The 21,309-nt window shown below is 53.5% G+C and overlaps 2 long non-coding RNA genes across 2 annotated transcripts in view; one reads left to right on the forward strand and one right to left on the reverse strand.

Annotated features, from left to right (window-relative positions):
• The window catches only part of LOC142908102 (uncharacterized), a 228,097-nt gene extending 209,016 nt beyond the window's left edge, over positions 1-19,081 (reverse strand). The window contains exon 1 of the long non-coding RNA XR_012931600.1: positions 18,744-19,081. This is a non-coding gene — a long non-coding RNA (uncharacterized LOC142908102). The remainder of the gene's footprint in view (positions 1-18,743) is intronic.
• On the forward strand, positions 16-6,996 carry LOC142908101 (uncharacterized). The gene is made up of 2 exons (XR_012931599.1): positions 16-496; positions 555-6,996. It is a non-coding gene; the product is annotated as an uncharacterized LOC142908101 (long non-coding RNA).
• Positions 19,082-21,309: the final 2,228 nt, after the last annotated feature.

Genomic DNA, 21,309 nt, shown 5'->3' on the forward strand with positions numbered 1-21,309 from the left:
ACGGGGGGAGGGAGACACGGGGGGACACGGGAGACACGGGGGGACACGGGAGACACGGGGATGCGGAGGAGGGAGACACGGGGGGCATGGGAGACATGGGGACGTGGGGAGGGAGACACGGGGTCTCAGGGTCAGTGTCTAGACTAGAGACCGGGTCTCAGTGTCTAGAGTAGAGACCGGGTCTCAGAGTCAGTGTCTAGAGTAGAGACCGGGTCTCAGGATCAGTATCTAGAGTAGACACCAGGTCTCAGGGTCAGTGTCTAGAGTAGAGACCGGGTCTCAGGGTCAGTATCTAGAGTAGAGACATGGTCTCAGTGTCTAGAGTAGAGACCGGGTCTCAGGGTCAGTGTCTAGAGTAGAGACCGGGTCTCAGGGTCAGTGTCTAGAGTAGAGACCGGGTCTCAGGGTCTCAGGATCAGTGTCTAGAGTAGAGACCGGGTCTCAGTGTCTAGAGTAGAGACCGGGTCTCAGGGCCAGTGTCTAGAGTAGAGACCGGGTCTCAGGGTCAGTGTCTAGAGTAGAGACATGGTCTCAGTATCTAGAGTAGAGACCAGGTCTCAGGGTCAGTGTCTAGAGTAGAGACCGGGTCTCAGGGTCAGTGTCTAGAGTAGAGACCGGGTCTCAGGGTCTCAGGATCAGTGTCTAGAGTAGAGACCGGGTCTCAGTGTCTAGAGTAGAGACCGGGTCTCAGGGCCAGTGTCTAGAGTAGAGACCGGTTCTCAGGGTCTAGAGTAGAGACCGTGTCTCAGGGATCAGTGTCTCGAGTAGAGACCGGGTCTCAGGGTCAGTGTCTAGAGTAGAGACCGGGTCTCAGGGCCAGTGTCTAGAGTAGAGACCGGGTCTCAGGGATCAGTGCCTTGCGTTTCAAACTGGGTGCTTGGGTTCAGTGAATAGGTTCCACTTGAGTTTGATCCTGTATACACAGGAGAGCGCATGTATAGGATCACTTGGCGCTGATTACTCAACCCGAGGTCTCCATACCGCTCACTCTCCTCTCACCCCCGGTATTTCAACCTTCGCGAGTTCCAGCAGAGCTACCCCCATGGCACAAAAAAGGCGGAAGATTTGCCGGCACCAGCGTTCCGCTTGGCCCACGGCGACTAGGAGATGTTAACTACCTCGCCTGGTATACAGGAGGGGGGTCGTGGGTTCGATCCCGGACCCTGACGACGCCTGGAGTGTTTGTGTCTCTCTCTCTCTCTGTCCCCCCCCCCGTGGGTGATGGCGAGGATCTTTCTCTCTGGGTTTTCGTTGTTTTTGTTTATCCCCTCCACGTTTTAGAATCGGCGCGTTTTGTGTTTACCGTGAAGCAACTTTGCCCATTGGCTGCGGCCGGTGGTGTTTGAAACGACACGAATTGAACCCCCTCTCCGGCAATAGCGCAAGAGTTGTGTTGGAGATATTTCAAACATCAAATAAGATCAAACCTTTTGCAAGGAATCAAAGTGTCTGCGTGAACCACGCGCACAGGACTTGTGGTGAACGTGCAAACGCACGTGGCTCTGATAATAATAATGATGATGATGTTGTTAGAGGCATTGCCTTTGAGTCTGATTGGCCTACACCAAAGACAGTGTCTCACCACCAGTGTCTCGCTACCCAGTGTCTCACTACCCAGTGTCTCACCACCAGTGTCTCACTACCCAGTGTCTCACTAGCAGTGTCTCACCACCAGTGTCTCACTACCCAGTGTCTCACTACCCAGTGTCTCACTACCCAGTGTCTCACTACCAGTGTCTCACTACCCAGTGTCTCACCACCAGTGTCTCACTACCCAGTGTCTCACCACCAGTGTCTCACTAGCAGTGTCTCACTACCCAGTGTCTCACTACCCAGTGTCTTATTACCCAGTGTCTCACTACCCAGTGTCTCACTACCTAGTGTCTTACTACCCAGTGTCTCACTACCCAGTGTCTCACTAGCAGTGTCTCACTACCCAGTGTCTCACTACCCAGTGTCTCACTACCCAGTGTCTCACTACCCAGTGTCTCACCACCAGTGTCTCACTACACAGTGTCTCACCACCAGTGTCTCACTAGCAGTGTATCACTAGCAGTGTCTCACTACCCAGTGTCTCACCACCAGTGTCTCACTACCCAGTGTCTCACTACCCAATGTCTCACTACCCAATGTCTCACTGCCCAGTGTCTCACCACCAGTGTCTCACTACCAGTGTCTCACTACCCAGTGTCTCACTACCCAGTGTCTCACTACCCAATGTCTCACTGCCCAGTGTCTCACTACCCAGTGTCTCACTACCCAGTGTCTCACTACCCAGTGTCTCACTACCCAGTGTCTCACCACCAGTGTCTCACTACCCAGTGTCTCACTACCCAGTGTCTCACTAGCAGTGTCTCACCACCAGTGTCTCACTACCCAGTGTCTCACTACCCAGTGTCGCACTACCCAGTGTCTCACTAGCAGTCTCTCACTAGCAGTGTCTCACCACCAGTGTCTCACTAGCAGTGTCTCACTAGCAGTGTCTCACTACCCAGTGTCTCACTACCCAGTGTCTCACTACCCAGTGTCTCACTAGCAGTGTCTCACTAGCAGTGTCTCACCACCAGTGTCTCATTACCAGTGTCTCACTAGCAGTGTCTCACTAGCAGTGTCTCACTACCCAGTGTCTCACCAGCAGTGTCTCACTACCCAGTGTCTCACTACCCAGTGTCTCACTACCCAGTGTCTCACTACCCAGTGTCTCACTAGCAGTGTCTCACTACCCAGTGTCTCACTACCCAGTGTCTCACTACCCAGTGTCTCACTAGCAGTGTCTCACTACCCAGTGTCTCACTACCCAGTGTCTCACTAGCAGTGTCTCACTACCCAGTGTCTCACTACCCAGTGTCTCACTACCCAGTGTCCGTAAACCAAAAGGCGGATCACGGTGACGAACTATTCTTCATTTGATTGTACTCATCATTTTGGATTCCGCCAAAAAGTGGCGCATTTATATTGTACGCGATCCAACCGCAAAGCACCATGCTAGGACTTTTGCTACGGATAATATTGATCACGAAAGGCCTTAACTGCTGCGTGTTTAAACTACGATCGCGACGATTATCACTACGGTACCGTGGCATTTTAGTATCCATCACACGCTGCTGCTGCTGCTGCTCCTGCGACTGCACACAGCCCGCTTTGCCACTCCACTGCTGGATGAACGGCTGCACCCAGGCCCCCCAATCCCCCTACAATCCGCCCCCCCCCACCCCACCGGTTTGAGCATTCTTCACCTCACTGGTCGCAAAAAAAATCAAAGACAAAGATCCCCCGTGTAGCCTTAACAGACTGTAGGGGCAAGTGCTGTTAGCGAGCAGCAGCAGCTGTGAAGGTTACCGGCACTGTGCCACACGAGGGGGGTGGGTGGCCAGCACCACGCCCGGCCGCCTTTGTATCCCCAGTGGCTTTGTTTACACACCGCACCAGGTACTTATTTGAGGCTCAGTCGACCTAGGGGAGGCCCAGGACCGGTTCAGATAATCGTCACTGGCGGTGTTGGCCGTGAGCGGGAATCGAACTGGGCTCGCCGGGTTCGGAGCGCGGGCGTAGCGCTAACCACTACACCACCGCTCCCCACACACAGACAGAGACAAACACAGACACACAGACACAGACACACACACAGACACACACACAGACACACACGCACAGACACACAGACACACACAGAGAGACACAGACACACACACAGACACACACAGACACACACAGACACACACTGGCACCTGCTGGGTCTGTCCCGTGACCTCCCGCCAGCGGGCGTTCGACAATTCACGTGGCCTTATAGTGCACCTAGCCTGGCACAGGCGCCGCGATGACGTCACCGCCACTTAGTGGCGAATAGCGGTTGTTGTGTGTGTGTGTGCCTGGGTGTGTGTGCGTGTGTGCCTGCGTGTGTGTGCGTGTGTGTGCGTGTGTGTCTGTGCATGTGTGTCTGTGCGTGTGTGTCTGTGTGTGTGTCTGTGTGTGTCTGCGTGTGTGTGTGCGTGTGTGTGTGTCTGTGAGTAGACATCTCCCAGTTGATGTCTTTCCCCCGTGCCTTGCTTTCCCACGAATGTTAAGGTTTGTTTACTCCCCCTCGACGGAGCGGAATCTCCGATAGCTGCCCGGATCTCGCTGGCCCACAGCGGCCGGGTGGGAAATTTTCGTCTTCATTTTCGTTTCGCCATCGCCGAGATTGACGGCGTGCTCACGCTCACGCCTTAACCCACACATCGGGGGATTCGTGTTGGGCGTCGATGGCGTGAAGTGTAAACGCTGCGTCGTCAAAACCGCCACCACCCGGCACGGCCCAGTCGGTTTAGCGCGTTTGTTGTCACGTGAACAAACACGTGGTGCCAATTTGTTACTGGTACACACCCACGCACTCACGCACCCACGCACTCAACCACGCACCCACCCACACACGCACCCACACACGCACCCACGCACTCAACCATGCACACACACCCACGCACCCACCCGCGCACCCACCCGCGCACACACCCGCGCACCCACCCACACACGTGCGCACACACCCACGCACACACCCACGCACACACCCACGCAGACACCCACGCACACACCCACCCACACGCACACACCCACCCACACGCACACACCCACACACCCGCACACACGCACGCACACACGCACACACACACGCACACACACACACCCACCCACACACCCACCCACGCACCCACCCACAGACGCGCGTGTGCTACACTTCTTTGGCACCGTGCATAGCCAACCGGTGCTGATCGCAGGTGCCGGATGATGATGATGATGACCTTGACGGGTAACCTTGAAGGTGATTTGAAGGGTCGTGATGAGGTGAATAGGGATGTTGCCTTGTCCATACGAGTCTCTGGGTCTCTATGGGCCTCTATTGGGCTCTGTGGGTCTCTATGGGCCTCTATTGGGCTCTGTGGGTCTCTGTGGGTCTCTATGGGCCTCTATTGGGCTCTGTGGGTCTCTATGGGCCTCTATTGGGCTCTGTGGGTCTCTGTGGGTCTCTATGGGCCTCTATTGGGCTCTGTGGGTCTCTGTGGGTCTCTATGGGTCTCTGTGGGTCTCTATGGGTCTCTATGGGTCTCTATGGGTCTCTGTGGGTCTCTATGGGTCTCTGAATCTCTGGATCTCCGTGGGTGTCTATCATCATGTAGAATGACAAACTCGCGCGATTAGCGTGGTTGGCTACGTACTTACATAGAGACCCACAGACTCACCACACAGAGACCCATAGACTCACCACACAGAGACCCACAGACTCACCACACAGAGACCCATAGACTCACCACACAGACACCCATAGACTCACCACACAGACACCCATAGACTCACCACACAGAGACCCATAGACTCACCACACAGAGACCCACAGACTCATCACACAGAGACCCACAGACTCACCACACAGAGACCCACAGACTCACCACACAGAGACCCACAGACTCACCACACAGAGACCCACAGACTCATTACACAGAGACCCATAGACTCATCACACAGAGACCCATAGACTCACCACACAGACACCCATAGACTCACCACACAGACACCCATAGACTCACCACACAGAGACCCATAGACTCACCACACAGAGACCCACAGACTCATCACACAGAGACCCACAGACTCACCACACAGAGACCCACAGACTCACCACACAGAGACCCACAGACTCACCACACAGAGACCCACAGACTCACCACACAGAGACCCATAGACTCACCACACAGACACCCATAGACTCACACAGAGACCCACAGACTCACCACACAGAGACCCACAGACTCACCACACAGAGACCCACAGACTCACCACACAGAGACCCATAGACTCACCACACAGAGACCCACAGACTCACCACACAGAGACCCACAGACTCACCACACAGAGACCCATAGACTCACCACACAGAGACCCATAGACTCACCACACAGAGACACACAGACTCACCACACAGATATCCATAGACTCACCACACAGAGACCCATAGACTCACCACACAGAGACCCATAGACTCACCACACAGAGACCCACAGACTCACCACATAGAGACCCACAGACTCACCACACAGAGACCCATAGACTCACCACACAGAGACCCATAGACTCACCACACAGAGACCCATAGACTCACCACACAGAGACCCACAGACTCACCACACAGAGACCCACAGACTCACCACACAGAGACCCACAGACTCACCACACAGAGACCCATAGACTCACCACACAGAGATACACAGACTCACCACACAGAGATCCATAGACTCACCACACAGAGACCCATAGACTCACCACACAGAGACCCACAGACTCACCACACAGAGACCCACAGACACAGCACCACCATACAGAGATCGACAGACTCACCTCCACACAGAGACCCACAGACTCACCACCACACAGAGACCCACAGACTCACCACCACATAGAGACCCACAGACTCACCACCACCACACAGAGACCCACAGACTCACCACCACCACACAGACCCACAGACTCACCACCACCACACAGAGACCCACAGACTCGCCACCGACTCACCACCACACAGAGACCCACAGACTCACCACCACACAGAGACCCACAGACTCACCACCACCACACAGAGGCCCACAGACTCACCACCACCACACAGAGACCCATAGACTCACCACACAGAGACCCACAGACTCACCACGCAGAGACCCATAGACTCACCACGCAGAGATCCACACACTCACCACCGACTCACCACCACACAGAGACTCACCACCACCACACAGACCCACAGACTCACCACACAGAGACCCACAGACTCACCACACAGAGACCCACAGACTCGCCACACAGAGACCCACAGACTCACCACACAGACCCACAGACTCACCACACAGAGACCCATAGACTCACCACCACCACAGAGTGTGGAGCCCCTCCCTATTGGTCGACGCGAGTGGACGCCCTTTGCACATCGTGAGCTTATTTAATGCAAATCTAATAAATAATTACACGTTATAATGAGAGTTGTTGTTGTGATGATGATGATGCGACTCGCTTCACCCTCGGGGTGATCGTCCTGGTCTACAGGAGGCCGTGGGTTCGATCCCGACCCTGACGACTCCTGCTGCTGCTGCTGTGGATTTGGGGTTTAGTTTGGGGTCTCTACGGGCTACGGGACCACGCCCACAAAACGCCCTCCCCCAAACCCCCCTCAAATCGTGCCCCCCCCCGCCTTCCTCAAACCCCTCCCCCAAAACGCCCCCCCCCCTTCGCAACCCCTCCACCCAAATAGCCCTCCCACCCCCCAAATCGCGCCCCGTGTGTGAGTGGGTGTATGTGTGAGTGGGTGAGTGAGTGGGTGTATGTGTGAGTGAGTGGGTGTATGTGTGAGTGAGTGTATGTGTGAGTGAGTGGGTGTATGTGTGAGTGAGTGTATGTGTGAGTGGGTGAGTGAGTGGGTGTATGTGTGAGTGAGTGGGTGTATGTGTGAGTGAGTGGGTGAAGGGTGAGTGAGTGAGTGGGTGTATGAGTGAGTGGGCGTGTGTGTGAGTGGGTGTATGTGTGAGTGGGTGAAGGGTGAGTGAGTGACTGGGTGAGTGGGTGAGTGAGTGGGTGTATGTGTGAGTGAGTGGGTGTATGTGTGAGTGAGTGGATGTGTGAGTGAGTGTGTGAGTGGGTGAGTGAGTGGGTGTATGTGTGAGTGAGTGGGTGAAGGGTGAGTGAGTGGGTGTATGTGTGAGTGAGTGGGTGAAGGGTGAGTGGGTGAGTGAGTGACTGGGTGAGTGAGTGGGTGTATGTGTGAGTGAGTGGGTGTATGTGTGAGTGAGTGGATGTGTGAGTGAGTGAGTGTGTGAGTGAGTGGGTGTATGTGTGAGTGAGTGGGTGAAGGGTGAGTGAGTGAGTGGGTGTATGTGTGAGTGAGTGTGAGTGGGTGAAGGGTGAGTGAGTGGGTGAGTGAGTGACTGGGTGAGTGAGTGGGTGTATGTGTGAGTGAGTGGGTGTATGTGTGAGTGAGTGGGTGTATGTGTGAGTGAGTGAAGGGTGAGTGTGTGTATGTGTGAGTGAGTGTATGTGTGAGTGGGTGAAGGGTGAGTGAGTGTATGTGTGACTGAGTGGGTGAAGGGTGAGTGAGTGGGTGAAGGGTGAGTGAGTGGGTGTATGTGTGACTGAGTGGGTGAAGGGTGAGTGAGTGAGTGGGTGAGTGAGTGGGTGTATGTGTGAGTGGGTGAGTGGGTGTATGTGTGACTGAGTGGGTGAAGGGTGAGTGAGTGGGTGAGTGGGTGGATGTGTGAGTGGGTGGATGTGTGAGTGGGTGGATGTGTGGGTGGATGTGTGAGTGAGTGGGTGAGTGAGTGAGTGGGTGGATGTGTGAGTGAGTGGGTGAGTGAGTGGGTGGGTGAGTGAGTGAGTGGGTGGATGCGTGAGTGGGTGAGTGAGTGAGTGGGTGGATGTGTGAGTGAGTGGGTGAGTGAGTGGGTGAGTGAGTGAGTGGGTGGATGCGTGAGTGGGTGAGTGAGTGATTGGGTGGATTTGTGAGTGAGTGGGTGAGTGAGTGAGTGGGTGGATGCGTGAATGGGTGAGTGAGTGGGTAGATGTGTGAGTGAGTGGGTGGGTGAGTGGGTGAGTGAGTGTATGTGTGACTGAGTGGGTGAAGGGTGAGTGAGTGGGTGAGTGAGTGGGTGTATGTGTGACTGGTGATTACATCCACCACTCACTCACCCACTCACTCACTCACCCACTCACTCACTCATTCACCCACTCGCTCACCCATTCGCTCACTCACCCAGCCACCCACTAACTCAGCAGCAGGGGCGAATCGCGACCAATATTATTAACAATAAATGTTGTTGAGGGGTTGGATGACATGAGTGTAAATGTCGTGTCGAGACTCACCACGACCCGACACAGCCAATTAGTAAGGGAGTTGTCACGTTAACAGAACGCCAAATAGTTACTAGTGTAGTATATAGTGTAGTGTATAGTGTAGTATATAGTGTATAGTGTAGTGTGTGGTGTAGTATATAGTGTAGTGTATAGTGTAGTGTATAGTGCAGTATATAGTGTTGTGTATAGTGTAGTATATAGTGTAGTGTGTGGTGTATAGTGTACCGTATAGTGTAGTGTGTGGTGTATAGTGTAGTATATAGTGTACCGTATAGTGTAGTATATAGTGTAGTGTACAGTGCAGTGTATAGTGCAGTGTATAGTAGTGTATAGTGTAGTGTATAGTGTAGTGTAGGGCAGTGTATACTCACCCACTCACCCACCCTCTCACTCACCCACCCACTTACTCATCCACTCACCTACTCACTCACCCACCCACCCATTCACCCACTCACTCACCCACCTACTCGCTCATCCACTCACCCACTCACCCATCCACTCACCCACCCACTCACCCACTTACCCACCCACTCACCCACCCACCCACTCACTCACTCACCCACCCACTTACTCACCCACCCACCCACTTACCCACTCACCCACTCACTCACCCACTCACCCACCCACTCACCCACCCACCCACTTACTCACCCACCCACTTACTCACCCACCCATTCATCCACTCACTCACCTCCTCCTCATCCACTCACCCACTCACTCATCCACCCACCCACTCACTCATCCACTCACCCACCCAATCACCCACTTACTCACCCACTCACCCACCCACTCACCCACTCACTCACTCATCCACTCACCTACTCGCTCACCCACCCACTCACTCACCCACCAACTCACCCACCCACTCACCCACTCATCCACTCACTCACCCACCCACTCACCCACTTCAAATATACAGCAGCAGACCTCAGGATCGGGATCGAACCCACGACCTCCTGCGTACCAGGCGAGGTAGTCAACATCTCCAGCCCACCGCAGCGCCCTTGAGCACGTGGCACGATCGCTGTGACGTCACGGTCAGCATACCACGTGTCTGGCCGATAGAGGGCAGCAGTGCAACGTGTGGGTCACGTGGCGCCTCAAGGTACCGAGAGGGGGCAGTGGGTTATCAAATGTGTTGATGGGCCCCTAACGTCGCTCTCGCCCTGTGGAAGGAATAACGACTCATTGACAAGACTCTGGTGGATGTAATCACCAGCGAAACGTCGTACTCATTGTAAATGTTGCGGATTTACTCTCCAACCGGTGGGCTGAAGTAGTACACTACAATATACACTACACTATACACTACACACTACACTATACACTACACTATACACTACACTACACACTATACTATACACTACACTATACACTACACTATACACTACATTACACACTATACACTACACTATACACTACACTCTACACTACACTATACACTATACTATACACTACACTATACATTATACACTACACTATACACTACACACTACACTATACACTACACACTATACTATACACTACACTATACACTACACTATACACTACACTATACACTACACTATACACCACACTACAATATACACTATATACTACACTATACACTACACTATACACTACACTATACACTACACTATACACCACACACTACAATATACACTACACTATACACCACACACGACACTATACACTATATACTACACTATACACAACACTATATACTACACTATACACTACTATACACTACACTATACACTACACTATACACTACAATATACACTATATACTACACTACACGGTACATTATATAATACACTATACACCACACACTACACTACACTATACGGTACACTATATACTACACTAGTAACTATTTGGCGTTCTGTTAACGTGACAACTCCCTTACTAATTGGCTGTGTCGGGTCGTGGAGAGTCTCGACACGACATTTACACTTAAGTCATCCAACCCCTCAACAACATTTATTGTGAATAATATTGGTCGCGATTCGTCCCTGCTGCTGAGTTAGTGGGTGGCTGGGTGAGTGAGCGAATGGGTGGGCGAGTGGGTGAATGAGTGGGTGAGTGAGTGGGTGGGTGAGTGAGTGAGTGGGTGAGTGAGTGAGTGCGTGAGTGAGTGAGTGTGTGAGTGTGTGAGTGGGTGAGTGAGTGAGTGGGTGAGTGAGTGAGTGGGTGAGTGAGTGAGTGGGTGAGTGAATGAGTGTGTGAGTGAGTGAGTGGGTGAGTGAGTGGGTGAGTGGGTGAGTGAGAAGTGAGTGAGTGAGTGAGTGGTTGGTGAGTGAGTGAGTGGGTGAGTGAGTGGTTGGTGAGTGAGTGGCTGGGTGAGTGGTTGGTGAGTGAGTGAGTGGGTGAGTGAGTGAGTGGGTGAGTGGATGAGTGAGTGGGTGAGTGAGAAGTGAGTGAGTGAGTGAGTGGGTGAGGGGTTGGTGAGTGAGTGGGTGAGTGAGTGAGTGAGTGGTTGGTGAGTGAGTGGGTGAGTGGGTGAGTGGCTGGGTGAGTGGTTGGTGAGTGAGTGAGTGGGTGAGTGAGTGAGTGTGTGAGTGAGTGAGTGGTTGGTGAGTGGGTGAGTGGGTGAGTGGCTGGGTGAGTGAGTGAGTGTGTGAGTGAGTGAGTGGTTGGTGAGTGAGTGGGTGAGTGGGTGAGTGGCTGGGTGAGTGGATACGTTTGGTTGTAGCGGCCACTAGCGGTGGCGGTTGAGCGGTTAGAGGTTGACGTCGTTCAATTGGCACGGGTGGCTACGTACGGTGAGAAAGAAGTCCAATGTACACACGACCCGCTCTTTGTCTTGGTGAGCTCGCTGACAGCACTTGCCCCGACAGCCTATTAGAGGCTACCCGGGGGATCTTTGCCTTGGCCTAGGCTGGAGCACACAGCGACTGCACAACCTTGGCAGGACCCTCTTGAAAAGAAATCAGAACGGGACGTGAGACTCTGAGAGAGTCTCACCCACTGGGTAGCGGTCGCGTTCAGGAAGGAGATGTTGACTACCTCGCCTGGCCTGCAGGAGGTCGTGGGTTCGGTCCCTATCCCTGACGCCTGCTGCTGCTGCTGCTGTATGGTTGGAGTTTGTGAGTCTCTCCTCCTGGTCACTGCGTGGATTTTGAAGTTGTCGATTATTTGTCACGAAAGCGTCTGTGGCTTTGTGGCCACACACACACAGACACACAGACACACACACACAGACACACAGACACACACACACAGACACACAGACACACACACACAGACACACACACACACAGACACACACACAGACACACAACAACAACAACAACCGCCATTCGCCACTAAGTGGCGGTGACGTCACCACGACGCTTGTGCCAGGCTATGTGCACCCTGAGGCCACGTGAAGTGTCGAACGCCCGCTGGCAGGAGGTCACGGGGCAGACCCAGGTGCCACGGGTCGACTGACTGAGATGACTGGCTGATGCACCACCTGTGCCCCCTACTGTGCCAACCTGCTGTGCTTTAGCCACCCAGCGCTCCGCTCGTTGTTGTGAGCGTCGCTCCTCCGCCCTCCGTTGTTGTTAGAGGGCGACTGCCTCCAACTGCCCAGTAGCATCCTTCACGAGCCTCCTCCACAAAGGCCGATCTTGACACCGCTGGTACCAGTCATCGGCAAGTCCACTCAGCTCCACGTCCTCCTGTACCACATCACTCCATCTCTTCTCTAGCCCGTACCGCGCCCGCTTAGCCCCCTCAATCCGGCCAAACAAAAGCTGTTTCGGCATGCGGTGGCTGGGCATGCGGGCTACATGACCCAGCCATCGCAGCCTTGCCCGCCGGAGGAGCTCACCGATGGGACCTTGCCCAGATCTTTCAAGGATGTGTGAGCTCCTCACACAATCCAGTCTGGTTAAACCCAGGATGGATCGTAGGCAGGCCAGCCTAAATGTTTCTAACCGGCAAATATGTTCCATTAGGGGCGTCCACGTTTCCCAAGCGTAGAGAAGGGAGGGAATGACCGTGGCCGAGAAGACTTGAAGCTTAGTGCGGAGCGACAGACCAGGTAGCTTCCACACAGCGTTACGCAACCGATGAAAAGATATTGCCGCTCGACTGATTCGGAGTGAGACCTCTGCTGTTAAACTGGAGTCGGTCATAAGCACACTGCCCAGGTATGGGAAACTCTCCACTCTCTCCACAACTGCCCCATCACCGATTGGGAGTTGTGGGGGTGGAGTGTCCGATGGTACAAAATACCCAGGCAGGTGCTTAGTTTTGGTGGGGCTGATGGTAAGGCCCCACCTCTTAGTGGCACGCTCCAGTCTCAGCAGCAGCGTCTCCAACTCCTCCTCTGAATGAGCAGCTATTACCAAATCATCGGCATACATAACGTGGTTGAGCAATAGGGAGCCATCCCTTGACCGCACCCGGGCATCGATCAGCCTCCCATTATATCTGTACCATATGGAGATTCCCCCGGTACAGCTATTGAAGGCTTCACGAACTACGTGGTCAAATAGATGTTAAATAATGTGGGAGCCAGATGACATCCCTGTCGCACCCCAAGGTGTACAGGGAATGGCTGTGACTCCTGGCCACGTAGTTTTTACACGGGCCTGCTCACCATCATGAAGGTCCTTAATGATCGTGAGCAGAGGGTCAGGTGCTCCAAAAGCACGAAGAGCAACCCAGAGCCCAGGCCTACTGATGGTATCATAGGCCTTGACCAGGTCAATAAAGCAGAGATGTAGGTCTTGTTGGAATTCCCTACACCACTGCTGTAGCAGACGGACAGAAAATATGGCATCTGTGCATACACACAGAGACACACAGACACACACACACCTACATACACACACCTACACAGACACACACACACCTACATACACACACCTACACACACACCTACACCTACAGACACACACACAGACACACACACAGACACACCTGCACCTACACACCAACACACACACAGACACGTGTGTACACACCAACACACACACACACGTGTGTACACACCAACACACCCACACGTGTGTACACACCAACACAGACAGACACGTGTGTACACAACAACACACACAGACACACACACAGACACACACATATACGTGTACACACACACGTGTGTACACACACACACAACTCATTCCGCATTCCTGCACGCCACTCTCCAGCACACACACACCTACACACACCTGCACACACACACACACCTACACACACCTACACACACCTGGACACACATCACACACACACACCTGAACACACACACAGTTGTACACACACACCTGTACACACACACCTACACACACACACCTACACACACATCTACACACCTACACACACACATACATCTACACATACACACCTACACACACACACACATCTAAACACCTACACACACATACATCTACACACACACACCTGCACACACACACACATCTAAACACCTACACACACACATACATCTACACACACACACCTGTACACACACACACATCTAAACACCTACACACACATACATCTACACACACACACCTGCACACACACACATCTAAACACCTACACACACACACCTGCACACACACACACACATCTAAACACCTACACACACACATACATCTACACACACACACCTGCACACACACACACATCTAAACACCTACACACACATACATCTACACACACACACCTGCACACACACACACATCTAAACACCTACACACACATACATCTACACACACACACCTGCACACACACACACATCTAAACACCTACACACACACATACATCTACACACACACACCTGCACACACACATCTAAACACCTACACACACATACATCTACACACACACACACCTGCACACACACACATCTAAACACCTACACACACATACATCTACACACACACACACCTGCACACACACACACACATCTAAACACCTACACACACACATACATCTACACACACACACCTGCACACACACACACATCTAAACACCTACACACACATACATCTACACATACACACCTGCACACACACACACACACATCTAAACACCTACACACACACATACATCTACACACACACACCTGCACACACACACACATCTACACACCTACACACACACACACACCTACACACACCTACACACACACACATACATCTAACATACACACACCACACCTGCACACACACACACATCTACACACCTACACACACACCTACACACACACCTACACACACACATACATCTACACACACACACAGGTACGGAGTGGCGGTTCAGGCCAGACAGTTGGAGGGGGAGAGAGTGATGGGGAGAGAGTGATGGGGAGAGAGTGATGGGGAGAGAGTGATGGGGAGAGAGTGATGGGGAGAGAGTGATGGGGAGAGAGTGATGGGGAGAGAGTGATGGGGAGAGAGTGATGGGGAGAGAGTGATGGGGAGAGTGATGGGGAGAGAGTGATGGGGAGAGAGTGATGGGGAGAGAGTGATGGGGGAGAGAGTGATGGGGAGAGAGTGATGGGAGTGATGGGGAGAGAGTGATGGGGGAGAGAGTGATGGGGAGAGAGTGATGGGGAGAGAGTGATGGGGAGAGTGATGGGGAGAGAGTGATGGGGAGAGAGTGATGGGGAGAGAGTGATGGGGGAGAGAGTGATGGGGAGAGAGTGATGGGGAGAGAGTGATGGGGAGAGAGTGATGGGGAGAGAGTGATGGGGGAGAGAGTGATGGGGAGAGAGTGATGGGAGTGATGGGGAGAGAGTGATGGGAGTGATGGGGAGAGAGTGATGGGGGAGAGAGTGATGGGGAGAGAGTGATGGGGAGAGAGTGATGGGGAGAGTGATGGGGAGAGAGTGATGGGGGAGAGTGATGGGGAGAGAGTGATGGGGAGAGAGTGATGGGGAGAGTGATGGGGAGAGAGTAATGGGGAGAGAGTGATGGGGAGAGTGATGGGGAGAGAGTGATGGGGGAGAGAGTGATGGGGAGAGTGATGGGGAGAGAGTGATGGGGGAGAGAGTGATGGGGAGAGTGATGGGGAGAGAGTGATGGGGGAGAGAGTGATGGGGAGAGAGTGATGGGGAGAGAGTGATGGGGAGAGAGTGATGGGGAGAGAGTGATGGGGGAGAGAGTGATGGGGAGAGAGTGATGGGAGTGATGGGGAGAGAGTGATGGGGGAGAGAGTGATGGGGAGAGAGTGATGGGGAGAGAGTGATGGGGAGAGTGATGGGGAGAGAGTGATGGGGAGAGAGTGATGGGGAGAGAGTGATGGGGGAGAGAGTGATGGGGAGAGAGTGATGGGGAGAGAGTGATGGGGAGAGAGTGATGGGGAGAGAGTGATGGGGGAGAGAGTGATGGGGAGAGAGTGATGGGAGTGATGGGGAGAGAGTGATGGGGGAGAGAGTGATGGGGAGAGAGTGATGGGGAGAGAGTGATGGGGAGAGTGATGGGGAGAGAGTGATGGGGGAGAGTGATGGGGAGAGAGTGATGGGGAGAGAGTGATGGGGAGAGTGATGGGGAGAGAGTAATGGGGAGAGAGTGATGGGGAGAGTGATGGGGAGAGAGTGATGGGGGAGAGAGTGATGGGGAGAGTGATGGGGAGAGAGTGATGGGGGAGAGAGTGATGGGGAGAGTGATGGGGAGAGAGTGATGGGGGAGAGAGTGATGGGGAGAGAGTGATGGGGAGAGAGTGATGGGGAGAGAGTGATGGGGAATGGGAGTGATGGGGAGAGAGTGATGGGGAGAGAGTGATGGGGAGAGTGATGGGGGAGAGAGTGATGGGGAGAGAGTGATGGGGAGAGAGTGATGGGGGAGAGAGTGATGGGGGAGAGAGTGATGGGGGAGAGAGTGATGGGGAGAGAGTGATGGGGGAGAGAGTGATGGGGAGAGAGTGATGGGGGAGAGAGTGATGGGGAGAGAGTGATGGGGGAGAGAGTGATGGGGAGAGAGTGATGGGGAGAGAGTGATGGGGGAGAGAGTGATGGGGGAGAGAGTGATGGGGAGAGAGTGATGGGGGAGAGAGTGATGGGGAGAGAGTGATGGGGAGAGAGTGATGGGGAGAGAGTGATGGGGAGAGAGTGATGGGGGAGAGAGTGATGGGGAGACAGTGATGGGGAGAGAGTGATGGGGAGAGAGTGATGGGGAGAGAGTGATGGGGAGAGAGTGATGGGGGAGAGAGTGATGGGGAGAGAGTGATGGGGGAGAGAGGGAGAGAGTGATGGGGAGAGAGTGATGGGGGAGAGGGTGATGGGGAGAGAGTGATGGGGAGAGAGTGATGGGGAGAGAGTGATGGGGAGAGAGTGATGGGGGAGAGAGTGATGGGGAGAGAGTGATGGGGGAGAGAGGGAGAGAGTGATGGGGAGAGAGTGATGGGGAGAGAGTGATGGGGGAGAGAGTGATGGGGAGAGAGTGATGGGGAGAGAGTGATGGGGAGAGTGATGGGGAGAGAGTGATGGGGGAGAGAGTGATGGGGAGAGAGTGATGGGGGAGAGAGTGATGGGGGAGAGAGTGATGGGGGGTGGGGGGGGTGTAGGGGAGGGGTCGTGGGGGGGGGGCTCCTCGCCCACTTCACCCCCACCACGTGACCCTCGCCCACGCGATTCACAGCGGCGCCTCCATTCAGTGGAAAACACGCGTGGTGTGAACACCGCATCACGTGACACGCGGGGTGGGGTCGCGGGGTGGGTCGAGGGGGGGGTCGAGGGTGGGGGTTTAGGGGGGGTCGAGGGTGGGGGTCAAGGGGGGGGGTCGAGTCAGTTGTCTCACTGGACGCCTGTAACAAAGAGCTTCACAGCTCATCGGATTCCCTCCAGTCTCAATACAGGTTGTGGTGGTTCTGGCGATTCAGGGCCTGGCAATAATAACTCACCCACTCACTCACCACTCACTCACCACTCACTCACCCACTCACTCACCACTCACTCACCCACTCATTCACCCACTCACTCACCACTCACTCACTCACCCACTCACTCACTCACCCACTCACTCACCCACTCACTCACTCACCCACTCACTCACCCACTCACTCACCCACTCACCAACTCACTCATTAATTCACCCACACACTCACTCCCTCACCCACCCACTCACTCACTCACCCACTCACTCACTCACCCACTCACTCACCACTCACTCACCCACTCACTCACTCACCACTCACTCACCCACTCACTCACTCACCCACTCACTCACCACTCACTCACCCACTCACTCACTCACCACTCACTCACCCACTCACTCACTCACCCACTCACTCACCCACTCACTCACCAACTCACTCACTCACTCACCCACTCACTCACCCACTCACTCACTCATTCACCCACTCACTCACCCACTCACTCACTCACTGATTTTGTGATGATTTTGTGATGTGATGATGGTTGATGGTGGTTTATCATCACATCACGTGATGTGATGATGGTTTGTAGCTCCTTGATGTGATGGTGTATGTGATGATGGTGATGATGGTGCATGTGATGATGGTGATCATGGTGTATGTGATGATGTGATGATGGTGTTTATGTAATGATGGTGATGATGGTTAATGTGATGATGTGATGATGGTGTATGTGATGATGGCGATGATGGTTAATGTGATGATGTGATGAAGGTGTATGTGATGATGGTGATGATGGTGTATGTGATGATGGTTTATGTGATGATGTGGATCGTTTATGTGATGATGTGATGATGGTGATGATGGTGTATGTGATGATGTGATGATGGTGATGATGGTTTATCGTCACAGGAAGCACGTACAAAGACAAAGATCCCCCGTGTGGCCTCTAACAGGCTGTAGGGGCAAGTGCTGTGAGTAGCGAGTAGCACCTATACACAGACAAAGGTCCCCCGTGTAGCCTCTAACAGACTGTAGGGGCAAGTGCTGTGAGTAGCGAGCAGCACCTATAGACACACAGACAAAGGTCCCCCGTGTAGCCTCTAACATACTGTAGGGGCAAGTGATGTGAGTAGCGAGTAGCAGCAGCAGCTGTGAAGGCTACCGGCACTGTGGCACACGAGGGGGTGGGTGGCCAGCACCACGCCCGGCCGCCTTTGTCTCCCCAGTGCTAGCGGTGTTCACTACACACCGCTACACCAGGTACTCATTTGAGGCTGAGTCGACCTAGGGGAGGCCCAGGACCGGTTCAGATAATCGTCACTGGCGGTATTGGTGGCTGTGAGCGGGAATCGAACTCAGGTCGCCGGTTTGGGAGCACAGCGCGCCCTCCACACACACACACGTGTACACACACACACGTGTACAAACGTGTACACACACACGTGTACACACACACGTGTACACACACACACGTGTACACACACACACAAAGATCAACAAAGATCCCCCATATAGCCTTAACAGACTGTAGGGGCAAGTGCTGTTAGCGAGCACCTATGAAGGCCGGAACGGTACACGAGGGGGTGGGTGGCCAGCACCACGCCCGACCGCCTTTGTCTCCCTAGTGGCAATGTTTACACACCGCACCAGATACTCATTTGAGGCTGAGTCGACCTAGGGGAGGCCCGGGACCGGTTCAGATAATCGTCACTGGTGTTGGCCGTGAGCGGGAATCGAACCCGGATCGCCAGGTTCATTGCGCAGCGTAGCGCTAACCGCTACACTACCGCTCACGTGTTTGTGTGTACACGTGTGTGTACACGTGTTTGTCTGTGTGTGTACACGTGTGTACGTGTGTGTGTGTACACGTGTGTACGTGTGTATACGTGTGTTGTGTGTACACGTGCGTGTGTGTACACGTGTTTGTGTGTGTCTGTGTACACGTCTCTACGTGTGTGTACACGTGTGTACGTGTGTGTACACGTGTGTACGTGTGTGTACACGTGTTTGTGTGTACACGTGTTTGTGTGTACACGTGTGTGTGTGTACACGTGTGTGTGTGTACACGTGTTTGTCTGTGTATGTACGTGTGTGTGTGTACACGTGTGTACGTGTGTGTACACGTGTTTGTGTGTACACGTGTGTGCGTGTACACGTGTTTGTCTGTGTGTGTACACGTGTGTACGTGTGTGTACACGTGTTTGTGTGTACACGTGTGTGTGTACACGTGATTGTATGTGTGTGTACACGTGTGTACGTGTGTGTACATGTGTTTGTCTGTGTGTGTACACGTGTGTACGTGTGTGTACACGTGTGTACGTGTGTGTACACGTGTGTACGTGTGTGTACACGTGTTTGTGTGTGTGTGCACGTGTGTACGTGTGTGTACACGTGTTTGTCTGTGTGTGTATACACGTGTGTACGTGTGTGTACACGTGTTTGTCTGTGTGTGTACACGTGTGTACGTGTGTGTACACGTGTGTACGTGTGTGTACACGTGGTTGTGTGTACACGTGTGTGTGTGTACACGTGATTGTCTGTGTGTGTACATGTGTTTGTGTGTACACGTGTGTATATGTGTGTGACACGTGTGTGTGTGTGTACACGTGTGTGTACACGTGTGTACGTGTGTGTGTACACGTGTGTGTACGTGTGTGTACACGTGTGTGTGTGTGTGTACACGTGTGTGGCACGTGTGTGTGTGTGTACACGTGTGTGGCACGTGTGTGTGTGTACACGTGGGTGTACATGTGTGTGTACACGTGTGTGTGTGTACACGTATGTGTGTGCCAAATACGCGTGCACACACGCACGGCAAGCGTTATGAACTTACACGTTATTTATTTAAGGGGCGTCACGCTCGCTATGAGATGTTGACTACCTCGCCTGGTGCACAGGAGGTCGTGGGTTCCATCCCGACCCTGACGATGCCTGCTGCTGCTGTAGATTTGTAGTTTGTGTCTCTCTCATCATCATCATCACGGTGGCTATGAGATGTTGACTACCTCTCTCATCATCATCATCACGGTGGCTATGAGATGTTGACTACCTCGCCTGGTACACAGGAGGTCGTGAGTTCTTTCAGTGATTTGTTTACCTCGTCTGTACTGTGAACTGCTATCGTGTTTGTTGTTGTTGTTGTTGACACGTTCTGATCACCATGACCACTACTGGACATCTGTGAAAAAGAGCTTTATAGCTCATCGGATTCATCAGACAAAGGTCTCCCGTGTAGTCTCTAACAGGCTGTGGGGGCAAGTGCTGTGAGTAGCGAGTAGCACCTATAGACACACAGACAAAGGTCCCCCGTGTAGCCTCTAGCAGGCTGTAGGGGCAAGTGCTGTGAGTAGCGAGTAGCACCTATAGACACACAGACAAAGGTCCCCCGTGTAGCCTCTAACAGGCTGTAGGGGCAAGTGCTGTTAGCGAGCAGCAGCTGTGAAGGCTACCGGCACTGTGGCACACGAGGGGGTGGGTGGCCAGCACCACGCCCGGCCGCCTTTGTCTCCCCAGTGCTAGCGATGTTCACTACACACCGCTACACCAGGTACTCAGTTGAGGCTGAGTCGACCTAGGGGAGGTCTAGGACCGGTTCAGAGATCGTCACTGGTGGTGTTGGTGGCTGCCGCG

This window comes from Petromyzon marinus (assembly GCF_048934315.1).
Source record: "Petromyzon marinus isolate PM22_M1 ecotype Great Lakes invasive population chromosome 70 unlocalized genomic scaffold, UKy_Petmar_22M1.pri1.0 chr70_unloc.2, whole genome shotgun sequence".
NCBI lineage: Eukaryota > Metazoa > Chordata > Hyperoartia > Petromyzontiformes > Petromyzontidae > Petromyzon > Petromyzon marinus.